We start from the raw sequence: 22,946 nt of genomic DNA, 5'->3' as shown, positions 1-22,946 counted from the left end.
AATGTTACATCTGGCTAATCCATCATTTCTTACTGCCGTGATAAGCGGGCAATAAAAAAAAAAAATAGAATTATTGGGTCTAGAATCCAGCAGTTAATAAATTAGCCCCTTAATGTGGCTTAAGTTAGTCACATGGGCCTGTCTGAAATATCTTGCTTATGATCAGAAGTTTATTCTACATCTTATATACAGGCAGATTCATACAGTGGAGCATGTGACACACACACACACACATTAGACGAAAACCAGGTACCCTCTAGTGCAGTGCCATAGGGGTCTGACTTCCCCCACCCCTGCACATGATGTCATAAATTCACACGACAAGCACCGGGGGGGGGGGGGGGGGGGGGGCAGCTGAGGAGCAGGAAAGAGGCATTACTTGCAGCAGGGTTCCTGGAAAGGCATCCCACAATGCAGGACAAGGTGGTGGGGTGCTGTCGGGGCAGCGACCCTACCAACACCTTGACCTTGCACCCGTCTAGCTATGGCCCTGCTCTACTGTAAAATTTAACATGCAAAGTGGTTATAGTGTAGTACATGTTGAAACATTTTTCATGTCAGTAAAACATTTTGCATTCATTTTTTTTTCTGGTTCTCTCCAGCAGCTCAGGAACTGGATGAGTTACAAGCTGGGTTTTATCCTCGCAAGGAAAGAAAGAAAAGTGTTTCCATCGCACTTTTTGTATTTTAAATCATTTATGTTTTATCATTGCTGATGTAATTTGTGCATTTTTACATGAGAACTTGTGATGTATGAGAAAATGGCTTCTCTATTCTTACCATTGCTGCACTTTCTGTATTGTAACAATATGTTGTTCTTTGTCCTTATACCACTGTATGCAGTATTAGATAGGGCATGACTGGTGAAACATTGAGCTTTTGAAAAACATGTAATTGTTTCTGAAAAAAATGAACCAATGTGTAAACATATACAGATGAGCTAGGAGACAATCAGTTACTTGGTTGTGTAAAAGGGAGGTCAATGTTATTGTCTGGTATACAATGAATTATGCCGCGTGTTCTTAACGTGGTTAAACACTGAGGGGCTGATTCTGAGTTGGATGCAATGCCCACAGAAAGGTACTGGGCGTTCCTGGACAGTGACTGGGTACTGGGCTATTCAGACAGTGGAGTCGGAGTCTTATGGGTGTCTCATGGGAGTGTCACTAGTGTGACACATGCATTAGAGCTCATACTCTGACAGAGATTCTGCACCTATCATGGGGCAGGAGCTAGTTTTCAATGGTGCATCTGATGGATGCATCTAAAGATGCACCAAGTGGGATTGTTGAGTCTAAAGATATACTAGGTGGGAGTCCTGGTTCTTGCATGTTTAGACGCATGCTTGTACACCAGAAGAGCTTTCACTAGCATAGCGTAAATTTGTAGATACAAGCTATGGTAAGATGCTAAAGCAGACGCAGCAGTGTGTGACTCAAAATCAGCCCCTGATTGTTTTGTTTGCATGCTGCCATTCATATACTGATGTAACTGAGTTGTGGATGAATTGTGTAGTCTAGTGGCACTATACTCTGCTTTGTGGTAAAATTGTTGAAGCTACAGAGTTCTATTTGTAAAAGGATTTGTTGGGGCACAGCTTTGGTGTCTTGTTTATGAAGTGCAAAATGTCCAAGGCATCATACAATATATTTTATTTGAAGGTGCTGAGCACCTAATTTGTGCCAGAGCATCTAAATTCATCCAAAGTTTATGGAGCATTTGAGGAGGAGCAGACGTTTATACCAGCTAGTGGTATAGTTGCATAGAGCAGGCAAAGCACAGGGCAGGCCCACCGGTGAGGAGCAGGAGTTATACCATCCAGTGGTATCGTTGCATAGAGCAGGCAAAGCACAGGGCAGGCCCACCGGTGAGGAGCAGGAGTTATACCATCCAGTGGTGCCGTTGCACAGTGCAGCCAAAGCACAGGGTGGGCCCACCGGTGAGGAGCAGGAGTTATACCATCCACTGGTGTCGTTGCACAGTGCAGCCAAAGCACAGGGCAGGCCCACCAGTGAGGAGCAGGAGTTATACCATCCAGTGGTGTCGTTGCACAGTGCAGCCAAAGCACAGGGCAGGCCCACCAGTGAGGAGCAGGTGTTATACCATCCAGTGGTGCCGTTGCACAGTGCAGCCAAAGCACAGGGCGGGCCCACCGGTGAGGAGCAGGAGTTATACCATCCAGTGGTGTCGTTGCACAGTGCAGCCAAAGCACAGGGCAGGCCCACCAGTGAGGAGCAGGAGTTATACCATCCAGTGGTGTCGTTGCACAGTGCAGCCAAAGCACAGGGCAGGCCCACCAGTGAGGAGCAGGAGTTTATATCAGCTGGTGGTGTAGTGCACGCAAAGCACAGGGCAGGCCTACCAGTGAGGAGCAGGAGTTTATATCAGCTCGTGGTGTAGCGCACGCAAAGCACAGGGCAGGCCCACCGGTGAGGAGCAGGAGTTATACCATCCAGTGGTGTCGTTGCACAGTGCAGCCAAAGCACAGGGCAGGCCCACCAGTGAGGAGCAGGAGTTTATATCAGCTGGTGGTGTAGCGCACGCAAAGCACAGGGCAGGCCCACCGGTGAAGAGCAGGAGTTTATACCAGCCGGTGGTGTAGTTGCATAGATCAGGCAAATCACAGGGCTGGCCCACCAGTCTGCCTAGCTCCGTGGGACCGTATCAAATATAGATCTCATCTTGCAGAGTGAGATTAATATAAAAAGATAAAGGTATGGAGAAGTTGTATTTTGGATGGCGGAGTGCCTGGTCTTTGCACTCTGCAAAAGGACCTGATCTGAGCTGGTGGAGAGTCAGCCTTGTCCTAAACTTTTGGTGTCATTTATTTGGCACACAATATTTAGAAAAAAACTTTAAGTATACAAAAGGCACACATGTGTTAAAGATGTCCTGATAGCCTTCATCTGAATTTAATAAGCCATGATTTAATAAACCATCATAGAGGCTAATCTGAGCATTATTTTAAAGAAGGTTTTTTTTGAATGATAGGGGATTCTCTAAGGTTGTAGGAAGTTGTATTGCTACTTCTACATTGCAGAGGTGTCTCCTGAGAGCATACAGTAGGCATGTGTATAGAACAGTCACCCCAGATACACTGATGCAAAGCCAAGGTACTTTATGCTGTGCTTTAAGTGTGCTTCCAGTTACATAATTCCAACTTGGGTATATGCAGAGATACAAACAATATCTCTGTACGCTAATGAATAACTGTATATTCAGTTTAGAAGGAAGCTATTCGCTCCGATGAATCGATCGGATATTCGATATATCAGTATATATCAGTATATCGAGGTAATGCAATGATTCGAATGATCAATGCAATGGTTCCCTAAAAAAGAATCCCCTCACCAGAGATCACCCGATAGAAAAATCAGACATATATAGTATAAAGTTTTCTTTTACTTCTTAAAAATATTTAAAATAACACACAAGACATAAAATCAATAAATCCATAACATGATTGAGTACAGGAAGTTGGAATGGGTTCCACCTTCACCTTTAGCAAAAGGTGTGAGCTCAGGGTGGAATTCACATGTACCAAACCATGGCAGATATTGATAGATGAATCCTATGCGTTTCATCTTAACGACTTCATCAGAGGTATATAACATTTTAGGGTGGAAAAAAGTGAGGAAAAACACAATATTGTAATAGAGATTGACACTAATAAGTTTTATGTGTTTGAATAATATCAAATGACATGCTAATTAGGTTTCAGATTAACTGTGCGATCACGCTCATTTCTTGAGTTGGTCTTAAAGACCGTAAATCTATAATAAATGAATCCTAATTAAAAACCAATCAAATGAAAATAGAAAAGAAAAAGAGGCAGCATACCATGAGAGGTAGTAGCACGGTTGCTCTATAGTGGTAATTTTGTTTGAACAAAATCTAGAGTTGGCTTTCCAAAGGGTTGCCCTATAAATAGAGGGTTACAATATTAGATGACCAAGACCAACAAATATTTGAAATGGTCTAACACATGAAATTCTACATAAATTGACAACATTTACATACCTATATAAATATAACACTTCCAATCTGGTGACAAAAAAGGAATTCACTGATATACTGTAATAAGTTCACACTGATATATTTTTAGTGGGAACACAGTAATATGGAGCCCTAAATAGAGAAAAACTTCCATATTTAATCCTAATTAATTTTACATAAATTGAATTATCATTATTAATGATCAAATATATTATCAGCAATAGGTGCTAAATATTGCCAGGTCATACATAAATATTTTCCATATTTATTACAGCATAGAAAAAAACAGCAATACAAACCAATAACTAGAAAATATCAATGAAAAAAAAGGTGGACAGATTCAGTCATAATACTTACAGGCTCCAAACCAGAGCATGTGCACAGATCACCAGTCTAAATGGAATAACTGATGTGTTCCTCTAAGGTAAACAATACACTCTACATCACCCATGGATCTTATACATAAAGTAACATGCTTATAAATGGCTGAACGCCATAGCACCATATCACAGGGAAAGGGATGTCCTGCATGTGCTTCACCTGATGGTGGAATGCATTCAGGTGTGGACATACAGAGCCCAGCTCAATGGACTTTTTGAATGCGCTCCACCCCCCTGGCAGAACACATTCAGGGGAACGCACAGACCGATGTCTTCTGCTCCACTCTGCGGCCGCTATTCTATCTGTGTCTCTTCAATTCCGGATTGCGTTCCACTTCTTTCCGTGCATGTATGTATATATATATATATATATATATATATATATATACATAGTATATAATAAATAATTCTGAGAGGTGTGTCTAGGGTGGTGCTTAAGGAGTCAGAGGCAATTACTCACGCAGTTGCTTTAGTAACTTTACTTGTCCCACAGATATTATACAAATGTCTTACATGTTAGGCTGCACCATTGGACAACCCTGCAGCATTATATGAGGTTTGTGACGATTGCTCAATAGAGTACACAATAAATATACTGTCCCACAATGGTAATGGAGTCGTTGGGGTAAACAGCTTCATTTGTATTACAGTGTCCTTTAAACTTTGTGGTACATACAGGTCTGACTTTAACATTATCACCATATCAATAACCACTGAGCTGACATAAGTTTTAAGTTATGTACTAACAATTTGTAGTAAGTTTATTTTTACTCATATATCCATGGAAAATATTAGTCACCGTGGGTCAGACTATTATCAACATGGTAAAAAGCAAAACTCTTTGCAACTTATCATATGCGCATGGCTAATACAAATCACTTTCCACTTATTATGGCATGAAACATATATGTATTATATGCTTATTATTGTAGCCACCATGGGTTGTTATTCAGGAAGAGATGTGAACCACAAGTTAGGGAATCTTGTTTAGCGCCATGCTACCTGCTTTTGTGCTTGGAATACCTTGAGGGTCAGGAAAAGAACAGGACTTCAATTATTTTATTTTATTTTGCCTGTGGCACTATCCAGCTTTGGAATACTTTTCCACCTCTAACTGCACTCTCTCCCAACTTCCCTTCCAATTCCATCTCTCTACTGTATCCAATGTTTCCACTCTATAGCTTTTCACTCAGCACTGCCTGTACCTCCACCTGTCACATTGTGCACTGCTTGCTTCATCCCACACTCCATTTGTTCCTGATCCTTCTGTCTTTGCTTACCCCCTCAACATGAGATTGTAAGCTACCATTATCTGGACCCTCTAAATGTTTTGTCTGCTCCAAGTCATTTTACATCCTTATGTAATGGTCTACCTTGTACATCTTTATGTCATGTCCTACTTTGTATATCCTTATATCATGTTCTACCTTGTATATCCTTATATCATGTTCTACCTTGCACATCCTTATATCATGTGCTACCTTTTATGTCCTTACTGTATGTCATGTTCTACCTTGTATATCCTTATGTCATTTTCTAAGTAGTATGTCCTCATGTCATGTTCTACCTTGTATATCATTGTTATGTTCTACCTTGCATGTCCTTATGTCATTTTCTAAGTTCTGTGTCCTCATATCATGTTCTACCTTGTATATCATTGTTATGTTCTACCTTGTATATCCTTATGTCATTTTCTAAGTAGTATGTCCTCATATCATGTTCTACCCTTGTACATCCTTATGTAATTTTCTAAGTTCTGTGTCCTCATATCATGTTCTACCCTTGTACATCCTTATGTCATGTTCTACCTCGTACGTCCTCATGTCATTTTCTACCTTGTACACTCTTATGTCACTTTCTATCTTGTACGTCCTCCTGTCATGTTCTACCATGTACATCCTTATGTCACGTTCTACCTTGTACACCCTTATGTCATGTTTTTGTTTACTCTGTGTTTTTACCATACAGCATGGCAAAGAGAACTATCATGCATCTGTGAAAATTAAGCGAAAAAGCAGTTGTGTAATATGACAAATAAGAATAATTGTTGTACTGCTTGTTAGTAATTTGGTACTGGATCAGAACTGACCACCTTTTATACTGTGATGTGGTTGCAGTCTCCACTGAGAATCTGAGGTCATATTCAGTACTGCAAACAACCCCATGAAAATTGCTTTTTTTTTTTTTTTAATGATTTGAGCAGTTTGAACTGTTTTATTGTTATCAATGTTATGTCTGCAAATAAAAGTTTAAACAGAGATGCCTGTCAGACTATTTACTATTAGAACAGGAAGTATGACAGAATTTTACTACAGTGAAAACACTAGGAATATTGTATTTATTACACAGGGCAACTTTAGTACTCTGCAAGTCCTCTGAAGGAAAGTGAAGTAGGATATCTGTGACAAGTGACAGGCAACCTGATCCACTTGAACTTGAATGTACCGCGTTTAACTCTTCAAAGGACCATATACTGTACTACCCATAATCTCAGTAGTATAGTAAAATGACATTTAAGAAACATCAATCTGTAATTTTATAGCAGCAGGCACAAAATATAACAAACACTTTAGAATTCTTTGTGCCTTTTCTTTGACCAGATGTTCAAGAAGCTTTTAAAAGTTAAGCATAGTGCTGGGAAAGGCAACAATGAGGAATAACAAAGGTCAAGAACAGCCAAATGGCTTTATTTACTAAGCGGCAGGTTTGCTATTATTTTATAATCAATGGGCATCACCTGCAGTTTGGTGGTCAAAATACAGCAAATATTAAGCAGTGGCTTAATATTTGGTTTCTAAGCCACTATCCCACCACAAGTCCTCTTAGATTCACCCCTGGAAAAGACAACAAAGAAATGCATACCAAATATAGAATATTCAATAAATTTATTTTTTATGTTTCTTGAGGTCATCAGACTCAATTTCTTATACTGTATCATATAAAACATAAACAGAAGAGGGCTATATGTACCCTTATGTAAATAGTACTATACTAAACAAGTGTACCTAACATAAAAGATTATAAAGCTTATCTGGACAGACACTCACGGAATCTGTGGTTCTTAACAAGAGTTATTTGGTTTCCTACAATCCCTGGTCCCACTGAATTGTATCTCCCAGAAATAGGACTGCCAATAATATCCGGAAAGGGTAACAACAACATAAAATACATTGGCCAAACATATAGTCCATATACAATGTGCTCCAGTTCTTCCCACATAAAAACTAATCTGAATATTTACATATTCTTTGTAACAGGATGGTGCTATATAAAAACAGAAAACATTTATACTGTAGACAAATAATCATGCATTGTCCAGTTAGTGCCAGTGAGTACAACTGATTTTTATGTCCACAAAGACTGAAGCATAATCTGACCTTCACATAATATCACATTGCTTAGACACGACAGATTACGTACACATTCTGCAGAATCAAGTTGCATGGAAATTCAGTGAGTAAATGGTTCATTTGCTGAATAGCTGATTCCATCCTCAGCTCCCAATATGACACCTCTTGAGTCTTCATCCAGAGATCTATCACTGCTTGCAGCTGTTCTCTACTGTTCACAAACTGCTACGCTAACTATACCGACTGGTCATTTTAACTCTCCTGGAATCATTTTGCACTCACTACAGCTTCTCAAACTTTTCTATTACAATTTAGTTACCTGTAAATCTTGAAAGTAGTGAATCATTCACATTATTCATCATCATTACTGCTCTCTTCCACTCAAACTCCATCGTCATTTTAATCAATGTGTTCCATTTATTTTACATTTATTATGGCTTATTATAAAACAGTGTTTTCTACTTCCACAATAATTTTTTTATTCTGAATGGAAAGTTCTGGAAAGTACTGTAAGTACTACTGTCCCGGCATTTTATTAGTAATCCTCATATTGGTCTCAGTCACATAATTAATGCTGTTCTATACAAGTTGAAATTCATTAAAAATACATATTCAAATAGCAAAAGAGTTTAATTATGTTAGTGGGTCTATCAAGTTGACTGGGCTTAATACCCTGTTGTGAAACTATACTGTGAGGTCATGCTAAAACTATATCAGGGCTTGTTGGGTAGTTCCCAGCCACTGTGCCACAAGTTGTCTACCCTTGGACTATATAGTAGTGTCTGTATAGAGAGTAATATTTCACATGGATTATTGAACTATTAACTATTAAGTGACTTCTAATATTCATTTAAAATTACAGGAGAGATGCACATTTTTTTAATTTGAACCAAACAAGTGCTGAATACAGTAGCTATGTGGTACCTGGATGTTTAGACCATTCATTTTGGGGCATGTGCATAAAGTCCATTTTGGCCAGGCCATCCTATGTGACCTAACAACTTGTACTCAATCCCCTGACTATTCATTTGCATGTGTGCCATGAGTTCCTTACACTACCCAAGCTTATATGGAAGGATATTACCAGGGCACTGAGATTGCGGTGGAGGAATAACCAACCTCCCAACCCTTTCCCCCCACAATGCTGTGACAACGCCTTACAGTGCACCCCTCCCATGTCTAGGCAGCCCTGTTTGCAATAGTTATACATTCCATCATGGAAAACTTTAAAATGAATAATGTGACACAAGTGATATCATTACTCATCAAATATAAGGATGTTTTACAGACTTTTCTGCTTATATTGTATTTTGTGCTATGGTGACATCATGGATTGTATATCTTTCCAAGAGAAGCACAAATGTACAATTGAATGATATTCATATTTAGTAAAATGCTAATTATGTTCAAAGGTTCCATTTACACATGGGCAAAATATAAGATTAAGGTAATTTCTATGGCAATAATGATTTTATTAGAAGTTATTTTTATTCAGTTAAACTTAAATGATTCAGGACACTTAAACACTACAATGCATTGTAAATTAAAAAACTAACTTTATTTAAAGGTTAATCAGAAAACTTTTTTCTTATACATTTATAGTACTATAAATACACTTTAATTCAGCGTTGTAAAGTGCTGCGTTATCTATATATCTAATCAGCTAAGCAATTTTGTTGTGAGAGCAACTACTCCAAAATGACAACACCAATTTTGATGGTTTAGGTGTCATTCGAAAGGGGATGGTATAGAAATCCCGGCGATTGGAATGCCGGCAGTCAGAATACAGACAGTGGCATGCCGACGCTCAGGATCCCAGCACCCAAGTGGTGACTATACTATCCCTAATCTCCCTAATCCTAACCCTCCCTACCCGCATCCTGACCCTAATCCTCCCTCCCGCAGTTAAACCTGACTCTCCTTCTCCCGCAGCCTAACCCTAACCCTCCCCTGGGGTGCCTAACCCTAACTTTCCCTCCCCGCTGCCTAACTCTAACCTCCCTCCCGCAGCCTAAATCTAACATTGCGGATAGCCAGCAAACGTTTGTTCGGGATCCCGGCACCAGCATTTAGATCTATGCCGGGATTACGAGCAGTGTCGGGATTCTGGTGTCGGGATTTCGACTGCCGGGGTGCTGAATGCCGGGGTCCTAATGCAAATAGGTCACAGAATTTTGATAAGTGATCGGGTTGTTGAGGAATAAAGGCCCAAATGTATTAAGCCTTAAAAAGTGATGATGTGGAGATGGATTAGAGATGAGCGGGTTTGGTTCTCTGAGAACCAAACCCCCCTGAACTGCACGTGGTTTACACGGGTCCGAGGCAGGCTCGGAAAACCCGAACGAGGGAAAATGTCATCATCCCGCTGTCGGATTCTCGCGAGATTCGGATTCCATATAAAGAGCCGCGCGTCGCCGCCATTTTCACTCGTGCATTGTAGAGAGAGAGAAGAGGACGTGGCTACGTTCTCTCAGTGGAAATCTCAATATCAGTGCACAGTATCAGTGCTTACTTATTGCTGCTCAGTAATACTAGTAGTGTGTCTCTCTTGTGCTGCATCTTGCTGCTCAGTGTCAGTTCAACTTCTCAGTAGTATCCTCATCAGTGCTCAGCATCACTGCTCATTGTCTTGTGCTGCAGTGTGGTGCTCAGTATACTATAGTACATTACTAATAGTACAGTGCTGCATCTTGCTGCTCAGTGTCAGTTCTAGTATCCTCATCAGTGCTCAGTATCACTGCTCATTGTCTTGTGGTGCTTAGTATTCTACAGTATATTACTAATAGTCCAGTGTCTTGTGCTGCATTTTGCTGCTCAGTGTCAGTTCTCAGTATTATCCTCATCAGTGCTCAGTATCATTGCTCATTGTCTTGTGCTGCAGTGTGGTGCTCAGTATACTACAGTACATTACTAATAGTCCAGTGCTGCATCTTGCTGCTCAGTGTCAGTTCTAGTATCCTCATCAGTGCTCAGTATCACTGCTCATTGTCTTGTGCTGCATTGTAGTGCTCAGTACACTACAGTACATTACTAATAGTCCAGTGCTATATTTTGCTGCTGTAGGGTGCTGTGGTAGTGTCCTGTCACTGTGCATAGGTCATCATAATTCCAGTCACAGTGGTATCTGATCTCTATCTAGTGGTATCTAATTCCAGACATTACCGCCATCTAATTCCAGATATAATACTGACATATAATTCCACACATTAAAAAATGGAGAACAGAAATGTGGAGGGTAAAAAAGGGAAAGATCAAGATCCACTTCCACCTAGTGCTGAAGCTGCTGCCACTAGTCATGGCAGAGACGATTCAATGCCATCAACGTCGTCTGCCAATGCCAATGCCCAATGTCATAGTAGAGAGCATGTATAATCCAAAAAGCAAAAGTTCAGTAAATTGACCCAAAAATCTAAATTAAAATCGTCTGAGGAGAAGTGTAAACTTGCCATTATGCCATTTTCGACACGGAGTGGCAAGGAACGGCTGAGGCCCTGGCCAATGTTCATGGCTAGTGGTTCAGCTTCACATGAGGTTGGAAGCACTCCCCCTCCCCCTAGAAAAATGAAAATAGTTAAGCTGGCAAAAGCACAGCAAAGAATTGAGCATTCTAAATCACAAATCCCCAAGGAGAGTCCAAATGTGTCGGAGGGTGCGATGCCTGACCTTCCCAACACTGGACGGGAAGAGGTGGCTCCTTCCACTATTTGCACGCCCCCCGCAAGTGCTGGAAGGAGCACCCACAGTCCAGTTCCTGATATTCAAATTGAAGATGTCACTGTTGAAGTACACCAGGATGAGGATATGGGTGTTGCTGGCACTGAGGAGGAAATTGACAAGGAGGATTCTGATGGTGAGGTGGTTTGTTTAAGTCAGGCACCCGGGGAGACACCTGTTGTCCGTGGGATGAATATGGCCATTGAAATGCCTGGTCAAAATACCAAAAAAAATCACCTCTTCGCTGTGGAATTATTTCAACAGAAATGCGGACAACTGGTGTCAAGCCGTGTGTTGCCTTTGTCAAGCTGTAATAAGTAGGGGTAAGGCAGTTAAACCACCTAGGAACATCCTCCTTTATACATCACCTGGAGCGCATTCATCAGAAGTCATTAACAAGTACAAAAACTTTGGGTGACAGCGGAAGCAGTCCACTGACAACTAAATCCCTTCTTCCTCTTGTACCCAAGCTCCTGCAAACCACACCACCAACTCCCTCAACGTCAGTTTCCTCCTTAGACAGGAACGCCAATAGTCCTGCAGGCCATGTCACTGGCAAATCTGACGAGTCCTCTCCTAACTGGGATTCCTCCGATGGATCCTTGAGTGGAATGCCTACTGCTGTTGTTGCTGCTGGCGCTGCTGTTGTTGCTGCTGGGACTCGATCGTCATCCCAGAGGGGAAGTTGGAAGATCACTTGTACTACTTCCAGTAAGCAATTGACTGTCCAACAGTCCGTTGCGAGGAAGATGAAATATCACAGCAGTCATCCTGTTGCAAAGCGGATAACTCAGGCCTTGACAACTATGTTGGTGTTAGACGTGCGTCCGGTATCCACCGTTAGTTCACAGGGACTTAGAGAATTGCTTGTGGTAGTGTGTCCCCGGTACCAAATCCCATCTAGGTTCCATTTCTCTAGGCAGGCGATACCGAGAATGTACACAGATGTCAGAAAAAAGTCACCAGTGTCCTAAAAATGCAGTTGTACCCACTGTCCACTTAACCACGGACATGTGGACAAGTGGAGCAGGGCAGACTAAGGACTATATAACTGTGACAGCCCACTGTGTAGATGTATTGCCGCCCGCAGCAACAACAGCGGCGGCACCAGTAGCAGTATCTCAGTGGAGAATGATTTCCATGTTGTGCAAGGTACTCCAACCCTTTGAACTTGCCACACGTGAAGTCAGTTCAGACACTGCCAGCCTGAGTCAGGTCATTCCCCTCATCAAGCTTTTGCAGAAGCAGCTGGAGAGATTGAAGGAGGAGCTAAAATGGAGCGATTCCACTAGGCATGTGGGACTTGTAGATGGAGCCCTTCATTTGCTTAACCAGGATTCACGGGTGGTCAATCTTTTGAAATCAGAGCACTACATTTTCGCCACCGTGCTCGATCCTAGGTTTAAAGCCTACGTTGTATCTCCCTTTCCGGCAGACACAAATCTGCAGATGTTCAAAGACCTGCTGGTGAAACAATTGTCAAGTCAAGCGGAACGTGACCCGCCAGCAGCTCCTCCTTCATTTTCTGCCGCCACTGGAGCTGCCAGGAAAAGGATAACATTTCCAAAACCACCCGCTGGTGGGGATGCAGGGCAGTCAGGAACAAGTGCTGACATCTGGTCCGGACTGAAGGACATGCCAACGATTACTGACATGTCATCTACTGTCACTGCATATGATTCTGTCACCATTGAAAGAATGGTGGAGGATTATATGAGTGACAGCATCACTGTAGGCATGTCAGACGGTCCGTACGTATACTGGCAGGAAAGAGAGGCAATTTGGAGGCCCTTGTACAAACTGGCTTTATTTTACCTAAGTTCCCCCCCCCCCCCCCTCCAGTGTGTACTCCGAAACAGAGTGTTTAGTGCAGCCGGCCACCTTGTCAGCGATCGGCGTAGGAGGTTACTTCCACAAAATGTGGAGAAGATGATGTTCATCAAAATGAATTATAATAAATTCCTCCGTGGAGACATTTACCAGCAATTGCCTCCAGAAAGTACACAGGGACCTGTGATGGTGGATTCCGGTGGGGACAAATTAATACTCTGTGAGGAGGAGGATGTACACAGTGAAAGGGGTGAGCAATCGGGTGATGAGGTGGCCATCTTGCCTCTGTAGAGCCAGTTTGTGCAAGGAGAGATTGATTGCTTCTTTTTTTGGTGGGGGCCCAAACCAACCAGTCATTTCAGCCATAGTCGCGTGGCAGACCCTGTCGCTGAAATGATGGGTTTCTTAAAGTGTGCATGTCCTGTTTATACAACATAAGGGTACAATTCCATCTTGCACCTCTTTTTTTTTTTTATCTTTGCATCATGTGCTGTTTGTGGACTATATTTTTAAGTGCCATCCTGTCTGACACTGCAGTGCCACTCCTCGATGGGCCAGGTGTTTGTGCCGCCCACTTGGGTCGATTAGCTTAGTCATCTAGCGACCTTGGTGCAAATTTTAGGACTAAAAATTATATTGGGAGGTGTGAGGTGTTCAGAACAGACTGGAAATGAGTGGAAATTATGGTTATTGAGCTTAATAATACTATAGGATCAAAATTACCCCAAACTCTATGATTTAAGCTGTTCTTGAGGGGTTTTTGAAAACACCTGAATCCAAAGCGCATCCGAATCGGACAAAAATTCGAAAGGGTGGTTTTGCCAAAACGTGTCCGAATCCAAAACACGACCGTGGAACAGAATCCAAAACCAAAACACAAAACCCCGATAAATGCCCGCTGCACATCTCTAAGATGGATAAAGACTGATAAATGACCAGCCAATCAGCTTCCTAACTGCCATGTAACAGGCTATGTTTGAAAAATGACAGTTAGGATCTGATTGGCTGGTTATTAATACATTTGGGTCAAGGTGTCAAAGTCATGATTCCCACAGAAAAAGCATTGAGGAGGGAAGGGCCTATTTTTCCTGGATTTCGAGCAACAGTTGACTAGTAGCATATATTATATCAGGGAAGTCCTGGCAAGGTATAGAATCTTAAACCGCCTCATAACATCAACAAACTTTTATAGGAAAAAATTAAGAGGTCAAGAAAATAAAAATGAATATACAGTACTTGCCATACACAAACAAAATAACTCTGATATGCCCGCCAAAATGACTTTTACAACAAGAAACATATACTTTCTGTACAATATAATGGGATAGCTGTGGCCATTGATCTAGCAGTAGCAAGGTATTTATATATGTACTGTATATATGTATGTACAGTATTTATTTACAGTATGTATCTATATATCTATTTAAATGCAATTTGCATAATAAATTAGAGATGTGCAGGTTCGGATTTACCCGGATTTACATGGATCTCAATACAGCATCTTATTGGCTATCCGACTGTCGCATGTTTTGGATAGCCAATAATAAAAATCTGGATACATCTGAACTTGTGCTAATTTGGAGTTAAGAACCAAGTAAATCCAAACCCGCACATCTCTATTATAAACACATGACGATAAAAGAAAGAAGAAACACAGTTTTATAGTAAAGGCATACATATAGGGGGTGATTCAGACCTGATCGCTGCTGTGAGTTATCGCACAGCGGGCGATCATTGATAGACTGCACATGCATAAGCACCGCAATGCGCACGCACATCGGACAGCGACTCGCACAACCATTCGCATGCTGATTGACAGGAAGAGGCCGTTTGTGGGTGGTAACTGACTGTTCTCTGGGAGCGTCAGGGAAAATGCAGGTGTTCCTAAGCATTATCAGGGAGGGTGTTTTCGGACCCAATCAGCCTGTTCCCATCGCACTGTAGGAGTAAGTCCTCGTCTGCGCACAGACTGCACACAGTGGAAAAATAATTTGATGGTGAGTGTGGTGCGAACGGATTTGCAGCTGTCCACTGACTGAGAGATTTTTTGCAACTCAGCGTACACATGTGATCACACACTTTGCATGGCGAATGTACACTCCTTTTGGGCGGTGACTGTCTGAACGCAGCACAACAAATTTAGCAGCACAGTGATCAGGCTGAATCACCCCCATAGAACTACGAAGTAACAAAAGACCCATCCTGTTTTACAGCAAAGAAACATGCAAAACATACATCTGTTATTTATTATACATATTTTGAATGTGAGCAGAATGTACCATTTACATAAAGAGTTCTTGCGCACACCATTCAAAAGTTTTGGAAAATACAGAACAATATGAAATACAGTAAATCAATTAAAGTTTAATATTATCACTCCAGTGGCGCACACAGGGGGGGTTTCCGAGCACCTGGAAACCCCCCATGATGACCCCAAAAAATGTTTTGAGACGGAGACACAGCTGTCTCCGTCTCAACAAAAGCAAAAGCCGCGACCGCGATCGCGGACGGAGCTGCAGCAAGAGCAGAGAGCTATGCAGCTCTCTGCTTAGAGAATGTCCCGGGTGCCGAGGGAGCTGCTGGCTGCGCATGCCCAGCCACAGCAGCTCCCTCCGTCCTCACTCTGCCTCACGCTGCCGTGGCCGCCCCTCTGTATGTAAGTTTGAAATCATTGTTTAAGTGTGTTTTTGTATGATATGAATGCATGTATGTATGTATGTATGTATGTATGTATGCATGTATGTATGTATGTGTGTTTGTGTGTGTGCTTGTATGTACAGTATGTATGTATGTATGTATGTATGTGTGTTTACATGTGTGAGTGTATGTATGTGTGTTTACATGTGTGAGTTTGTGAATATATATATATATATAAATGTGAGATACATATATCTAAAAAACTGGTAATCCTCCTTGGGTCCTGTGATAGGACCTCTATTGAAGAAAAATAGGCGGCACTCCAGGGACTTAAATAAAGTCAAATTGTATTCAAAAAATAAATTTCATGGTGCAAAAAACAACGTTTCAAGGCTCTACGGCCTTTTCATCTGGTTATGCATTATAGGTGAGATCAATAAACAAAATACCTCTGTTTTTTTTCACCTCACCTATAATGCATAACCTGATGAAAAGGCTGTAGAGCCTTGAAACGTTGTTTTTTGATCCATGAAATTATTTTTTTTAATACAGTTTGACTTTATTTAAGTCCTTGGAGTGCCACCTATTTTTCTTCAATAGAGGTCCTATCACAGGACCCAAGGAGGATTACCAGACATATTAATTTCAGGAGGCCACCCTGGCATCTTTGCTTTTTATCATCCAGAGTGCCAGACGACCACACAAATATATATATATATATATATATATATATCTGCAATTGATGAATGGCACGTCAGAATCAGATAAAATGTACGGAAGCAGGATGGCACTCATAGAGACTAGTAAACCATAGAAAATCAGCACAGAACGCTGTAGCTGTATGTCAACGTTTCAGAGTTAGACTCTTTTAAAGGAGTCTAACTCTGAAACGTTGACAAACAGCTTCAGCGTCCTGTGCTGATTTTCTATGGTTTACCAGTCTCAATGAGTGCCGAAAATATGTACAAAAGATTGGCGCTCTACAGTACACACACTATATCCAATTGGATTCAGACAGCTGCTCACCAGTTGTGGGCGGGCTGCCCCAACAATAGATCAAAATGGATGTGAAAAAAAGAAAGAATGGGAGCGCTGGATGAATCTAATATATATTTTTTATTAAAATATAGTTATATCAACCACGTAAAAATACAGTACATAAACTGGCCTAAAAATAATGAACAATTATTAATGTATAAATATATACAAGACTGCCATATCTCCTGAACCAATATGAATAAGAAAACCTTTAATAAACCTTAATTAAGGGCTGCATTGGTGCTTCATGAAAATCAGCTGTGCGTCCACGAGCTGAAATATTTATAAGAAGGAGACTGATGAAAAAGTGCCTCTGTTATAAATCACTGTTTAAGTGTACACTCTCTTCTCCCTGTACACAAAAGAACCTCATTGGCAAAGAGTATCCCAGTATTGAAATTGCGGACACCCGCGCTGTATTATTAAGTGACAAATAGACGGTGATGGTCAAATACACTTGTAGTATATCACCTGATTTGAGAGCCTCTCCGTCAAAGGCGCTGTACTGAGCCGGGTTTGCAGCGGCTCTGTGCAGTGAAAGTACAGCTGGTCACGTCGCCAGTGAACCATCCAGACGAACGCGGTTGTTTTCTCCGCTAAAGGATACTGTACCAATTTGAATATGCAGCAGTGCAGAAAGATTGGAGCAGCAAATTCCCCAGCCGCTGGTGAAAAGTCCGTTTTAATTGCGGCTACGGTCCACTCGATATATACGGCTCACGGAGTGTCAGGAGAATGCAGCAGTCAGATGAAGTCCTTCAATGGAGTACCTTAACGCGTTTCTCGGCCTACAACGCTGGCCGTTTCATCAGAAGGAAACGCGTTAAGGTACTCCTGACACTCCGTGAGCCGTATATATCGAGTGGACCGTAGCCGCAATTAAAACTGACTTTTCACCAGCGGCTGGGGAATTTGCTGCTCCAATCTTTCTGCACTGCTGCATATTCAAATTGGTACAGTACCCTTTAGCGGAGAAAACAACCGCGTTCGTCTGGATGGTTCACTGGCGACGTGACCAGCTGTACTTTCACTGCACAGAGCCGCTGCAAACCCGGCTCAGTACAGCGCCTTTGACGGAGAGGCTCTCACATCAGGTGATATACTACAAGTGAATTTGACCATCACCGTCTATTTGTCACTTAATAATACAGCGCGGGTGTCCGCAATTTCAATACTGGGATACTCTTTGCCAATGAGGTTCTTTTGTGTACAAGGAGAAGAGAGTGTACACTTAAACAGTGATTTATAACAGAGGCACTTTTTCATCAGTCTCCTTCTTATAAATATTTCAGCTCGTGGACGCACGGCTGATTTTCATGAAGCACCAATGCAGCCCTTAATTAAGGTTTATTAAAGGTTTTCTAATTCATATTGGTTCAGGAGATATGGCAGTCTTGTATATATTTATACATTAATAATTGTTCATTATTTTTAGGCCAGTTTATGTACTGTATTTTTACGTGGTTGATATAACTATATTTTAATAAAAAATATATATTAGATTCATCCAGCGCTCCCATTCTTTCTTTTTTTCACTTCAATGAGTGCCGTCCTGCCTACGTACATATATATGTATGTATGTTTGTGTGTGTGTATATATCTATATATATATTCATTACACATACCTGCGCATATACATACACACCCACCCACCCACGGAAACCCCCCTCGCTAAATCCTACGTTTGCCACTGCACTCAAGGACACTTCGATCTCTTTAATTATTGTGAATTCATATAATTTCTACACATGCATAATGTAAATGTACAAACTTACTATATGAATGACTGGCTGCATTCTGCTACTACTGCATCAGGGGGCAGTAGATCTCAATGAAAACTCAGTCTCTTTTTACAATACATGTTGCTCTCGCTGGTAAATGTGATTTAATTAGACTGTTTCATTGCTCAAAATAATTGAAAATTGACCTAAGGAACATGTGAACCTAAATCAGTAGAATGCAGGAATACCTTTCTGAGGTATACAAATGTAATAGGTGTTGTCACTCCATTTACTCAGAGCCAGCACAGGATTAGTATGGAGTTAAATACTGCCCATGGAGCACTACTGAATACTGTTCAGATAGAAACATAGAATTTGACGGCAGATAAGAACCACTTGGCTCATCTAGTCTGCCCCTTTATTTTACTCCATATTTTTATCTCAAACCTTATTTAATTCTTATTTCTTTGTAAGGATATCCTTATGTTTATCCCATGCATGTTGCAATTGCTCTACTGTCTAAGCCTCTACCACCTCTGATGGGAGACTATTCCATTTGTCCACTACCCTTTCTGTGAAGTACTTTTTCCTCAAATTTCCCCTGAACCTCCCCCCCTCCAGTCTCAGTGCATGTCCTCGTGTCCTATTGCTTCTCTTCATTTGGGGAATGTTTCCCTCCTGGACTTAAAACCCTTGATATATTTGAAAGTTTCTATCATGTTCCCCCTTTCCCTTCTCTGCTCCAAACTATACATATTGAGATTTTTTAGTCTTTCTTGGTATGTTTTGTGATGTAGGCCATGCACCATTTTATTTGCACTTCTTTGTACAGTCTCTAATGTATTAATATCCTTCTGAAGATATGGCCTCCAGATTTGAACACAGAATTCTAGATGAGGCCGTACAAATGACCTATACAGTGGCATTATTACTTATTTCTGCTGCTGATTCCTCTCCCAATGCAGCCAAGCATCTGACTAGCCTTCATCATTACTTTGTTACATTGCTTATCTGCCTTTAAGTCACCTGAAATAGTGACTCCAAGATCCCTTTCCTTCTCAGCAGTTTCCAGTATAGTGCCATTAATACTATATTTAGCCTTTGGAGTTTTGAGACCCAAGTGCATGATTTAGCATTTTTTGGCATTAAACTATAATTGCCACACTCTTGACCATTCCTCTAGTCTACCTAGATCCTCAATCATTTGTTTTACCCCACCTGGTGTGTGTACCCTGTTGCATACCTTTGTGTCATCTGCAAAAAGGCATACTTGCCTTTAATGCCATTTACAATGTCACCAAGCACTGATATTAAAAAGCACTGGTCCAAGTACAGATCCCTGGGGTACTCCACTTGTAACATTTCCCTCCTGTGAATGCACTCCATTTACCACAACTCTCTGTTTTCTATCCTGCAACCAAGATCTTATCCATTCAATAATCCTAGTATCCAATCCCAAGATTCCAAGTTTATTTAGCAGTCTGCGATGTGGAACAGTGTCAAAAGCCTTACTAAAGTCTAGATAAGCTATATCCACGGCTCCACCTTTATCCATCACTTTAGTCACACAGTCAAAAAAATCAATAAGATTTGTTTGACATGATCTCCCCCCAGTGAATCCATGCTGTTTGGGATCCTGTAAATTGTTGGATTTGAGATAATCTACAACACTTTCTTTTAAGAATATTTCCATCAATTCCCCTACTACTGATATAAGATTCACTGGTCTGTAGTTGTTTGCCTCTTCCTAGCTTCCACTTTTGTGCAGTGGGACTATGTTCGCTCTTATCCAGTCCTCTGGAATTACTCCTGTAGCTAATGACTGATTGAATAATTCTGTCAATGGCGCTACCAGCACCTCTTTAAGTTCTTTTAGTATCCTTAGATGTATCCCATCTGGACCCATAGATTTGTCCACTTTCAGCTTTGAGAGTTCTGTTAGGACCTTCTCCTCTGTAAATGTACTTGTTTCATTTTCCTGAACATCCCTGCAACTTAACTGCGGCCCCTTCCCCTTTCTTTCAGTAGTGAATACTGAGCAAAAATAATTATTATGATGATCTGCTATTACATTGTCTCCCTCAACAAGACTCCCAGTCTCTGTCGTTGGTTTTATTTTTCCACTTTTTGTTTTTTTCCTTTCACTTATATACCTAAAGAAAAAAGTTTTGCCTACTTAACCCACTGACTGGGTCATTTTCTCCTCAGCTTATGCCTTTGTACATCTGATTACCTTCTTAGGGGTATATTCAATTAGGGTCGAAAGCTGCCGTCTGTCGAAAAGATGTCAGTTTTCTACTTTTTAAGGTCGAATCGTGATTCGACCTATTCAGTCCCTGCTGCTTTTATTCAACAAGTGTGGGAATTTGACTTGTCGAATAGTACATGAATCGGCGGTATAGCTGCTGATTCATGTACTTTTGAGGGAAACAGGGACAAATTCTACAGGATTTTGCCCCGTTTCTGACCATCTCAGTCTGACATAAAAAAATGTTGGACTGAGATGAGGGACTGTGGAGGAGAGGGGGGAGAGTCGCGGGAAGACTGGGGAAAGCCACGGGCAGCCAGACGGGGAGAGCCGCAGGCAGCCAGATGGGGGAGAGCAGTGCTGGAGGATGTCACAGCCGCTGCTCACAGCAGCATCCACCTGGCTCCAGCAACCGAGACCTCACTTGCTGGAGCCAGGTGGACGCTGCCGTGAGCGGCGGCTGTGATGCGGGGACGAGGAGTGGAGGGAGTGAGGCAGAGAGACAGGGGGGAGATGGGGAGAGCCGCAGGCAGACTGCGGAGAGCAGAGCTACAGCAGCGGCTATATAGCCACTGCTGTAGCGCTGCTCACCCCAGTCTGCCCGCGGCTTTCCCCCGTCTAACTCCTGCATCTCAATTCAACTTTTTTAAAAGTCGATTTAAGATGACATTTAATAGCCGAAGTGGGATCCATTCCGACAAATGAATGTCGGAATGGATCCGACTTCATTTGAATATACCCCCAGTCTCCTTCTGTCTAACAAGATATATCTCTTTGTCTTCATTATTTTGTGTTTGCTTAAATTTCCTAAGCCATCTTTTTGCTTTCACAATATTTGCTTCTTCTTTTGCAAACCACACTGGCTTCCTTTTCCATTTGTTTTTCCTAACGCTTTTGATACAAAGGTCTGTTGCCTTTAATATTGCACTTTTTAATGTTTCCCACATCTCGTGCACTGCATCCAAGTTCCTCCACTCTGCCAAAGAAACGCTTACACATTTTCCCATCCCTACAAAATTAGACTTCCTAAAATCCAACACCATACTACTTGATGATCACTGGATCCCAGGTTTTCACCCACTTTTACATCCGATATTCTGTCTCCATTTCTAAGTATTAAGTCTAATATTGCGTCTTTCCGAGTAGGCTCCCTCACCAATTGGTGGAGGGATGCTCCCTGAAGGGAATTTAAAATGTCCCTAATTCTAGTGGAACTAGCAACAGACATCTCCCAGTTTACATCAGGTAGATTAAAGTCTCCCATGATTATTACCTCTCCTTTTAATGCCATTTTAGTTATGTCCTGCAATAGGTTTCTGTCCAGTTCTTCCTGTCCTGGTGGAGTAGACAGTAGATGTTGCTCTACTGTTCCGATTATAGCTCCTGGAAATGGAAACGTTGAATTAATATATAACATCAGGCTGTCTTCCAGAGACCCATGCCATACTGGTATAATGTGGGGTTGGCTCATCATCCCTTTTAGGTTTCCTCTCCAAAGATGCAGATTTTTATTTGCAGCCCCACAGAGCTATCATAAGTGCGCCATATATGTGCAAAAGATTGCAGGTAATGACTGCAGTTGCATTGATCCCAACAAGTAAATAAAGTGAACCTGTTGCAAGTCAAAGAGAAGTTTTGGATTACAGTTAAAACTTCAGATTACCTCTGATTACCCTCACATGTTATTTTATATTTTTCTTTATATATTTCAAGATATCCAATCTACTAACCTAATAATTACATTAATGTAATTGATTATAAAGTTACATTATTTGATTAGCCAATGATCAGCTGAGTTGTACTCCTAGGATGTATATTTACTAAAGTGTGTATTTTTATAAATGGAGATTTTTCCCATTGTAACCAATCAGATTGTACTTTATCTAGCACCTTCTAGAAAATAATAGCTACAATCTGATTGGTTGTTGTGTTCAACATCTCCACTTTTAAAAAAATCTGCACTTTCCTAACTATACGCCCTAGTATCTAGAGATTTGTGTAAGTAACATTTTGTCCCTTAATGTACATCTCT

General features: G+C 41.3%; 1 protein-coding gene and 1 long non-coding RNA gene across 4 annotated transcripts in view; one reads left to right on the top strand and one right to left on the bottom strand.

Annotated features, from left to right (window-relative positions):
- The window catches only part of LOC134966278 (myosin-binding protein C, fast-type-like), a 231,571-nt gene extending 229,054 nt beyond the window's left edge, over positions 1-2,517 (top strand). For 2 of the 3 annotated variants that reach the window (XM_063942886.1, XM_063942888.1), the window contains one exon: positions 603-2,517. The gene's annotated coding sequence lies outside the window, so the exon portion shown is untranslated. The remainder of the gene's footprint in view (positions 1-602) is intronic. The other variant, XM_063942887.1, reaches the window with a different exon arrangement.
- A 19,343-nt stretch (positions 2,518-21,860) lies between these two features.
- Positions 21,861-22,946, bottom strand: part of LOC134965108 (uncharacterized) — a 180,647-nt gene continuing 179,561 nt past the window's right edge. Inside the window, exon 4 of the long non-coding RNA XR_010188321.1 lies at positions 21,861-22,297. This is a non-coding gene — a long non-coding RNA (uncharacterized LOC134965108). The remainder of the gene's footprint in view (positions 22,298-22,946) is intronic.

This window comes from Pseudophryne corroboree, chromosome 10, assembly GCF_028390025.1.
Source record: "Pseudophryne corroboree isolate aPseCor3 chromosome 10, aPseCor3.hap2, whole genome shotgun sequence".
Lineage (NCBI taxonomy): Eukaryota > Metazoa > Chordata > Amphibia > Anura > Myobatrachidae > Pseudophryne > Pseudophryne corroboree.
Note: the sequence above shows the minus strand (reverse complement) of the source record. Positions and strands in the feature narration are given on the sequence as shown.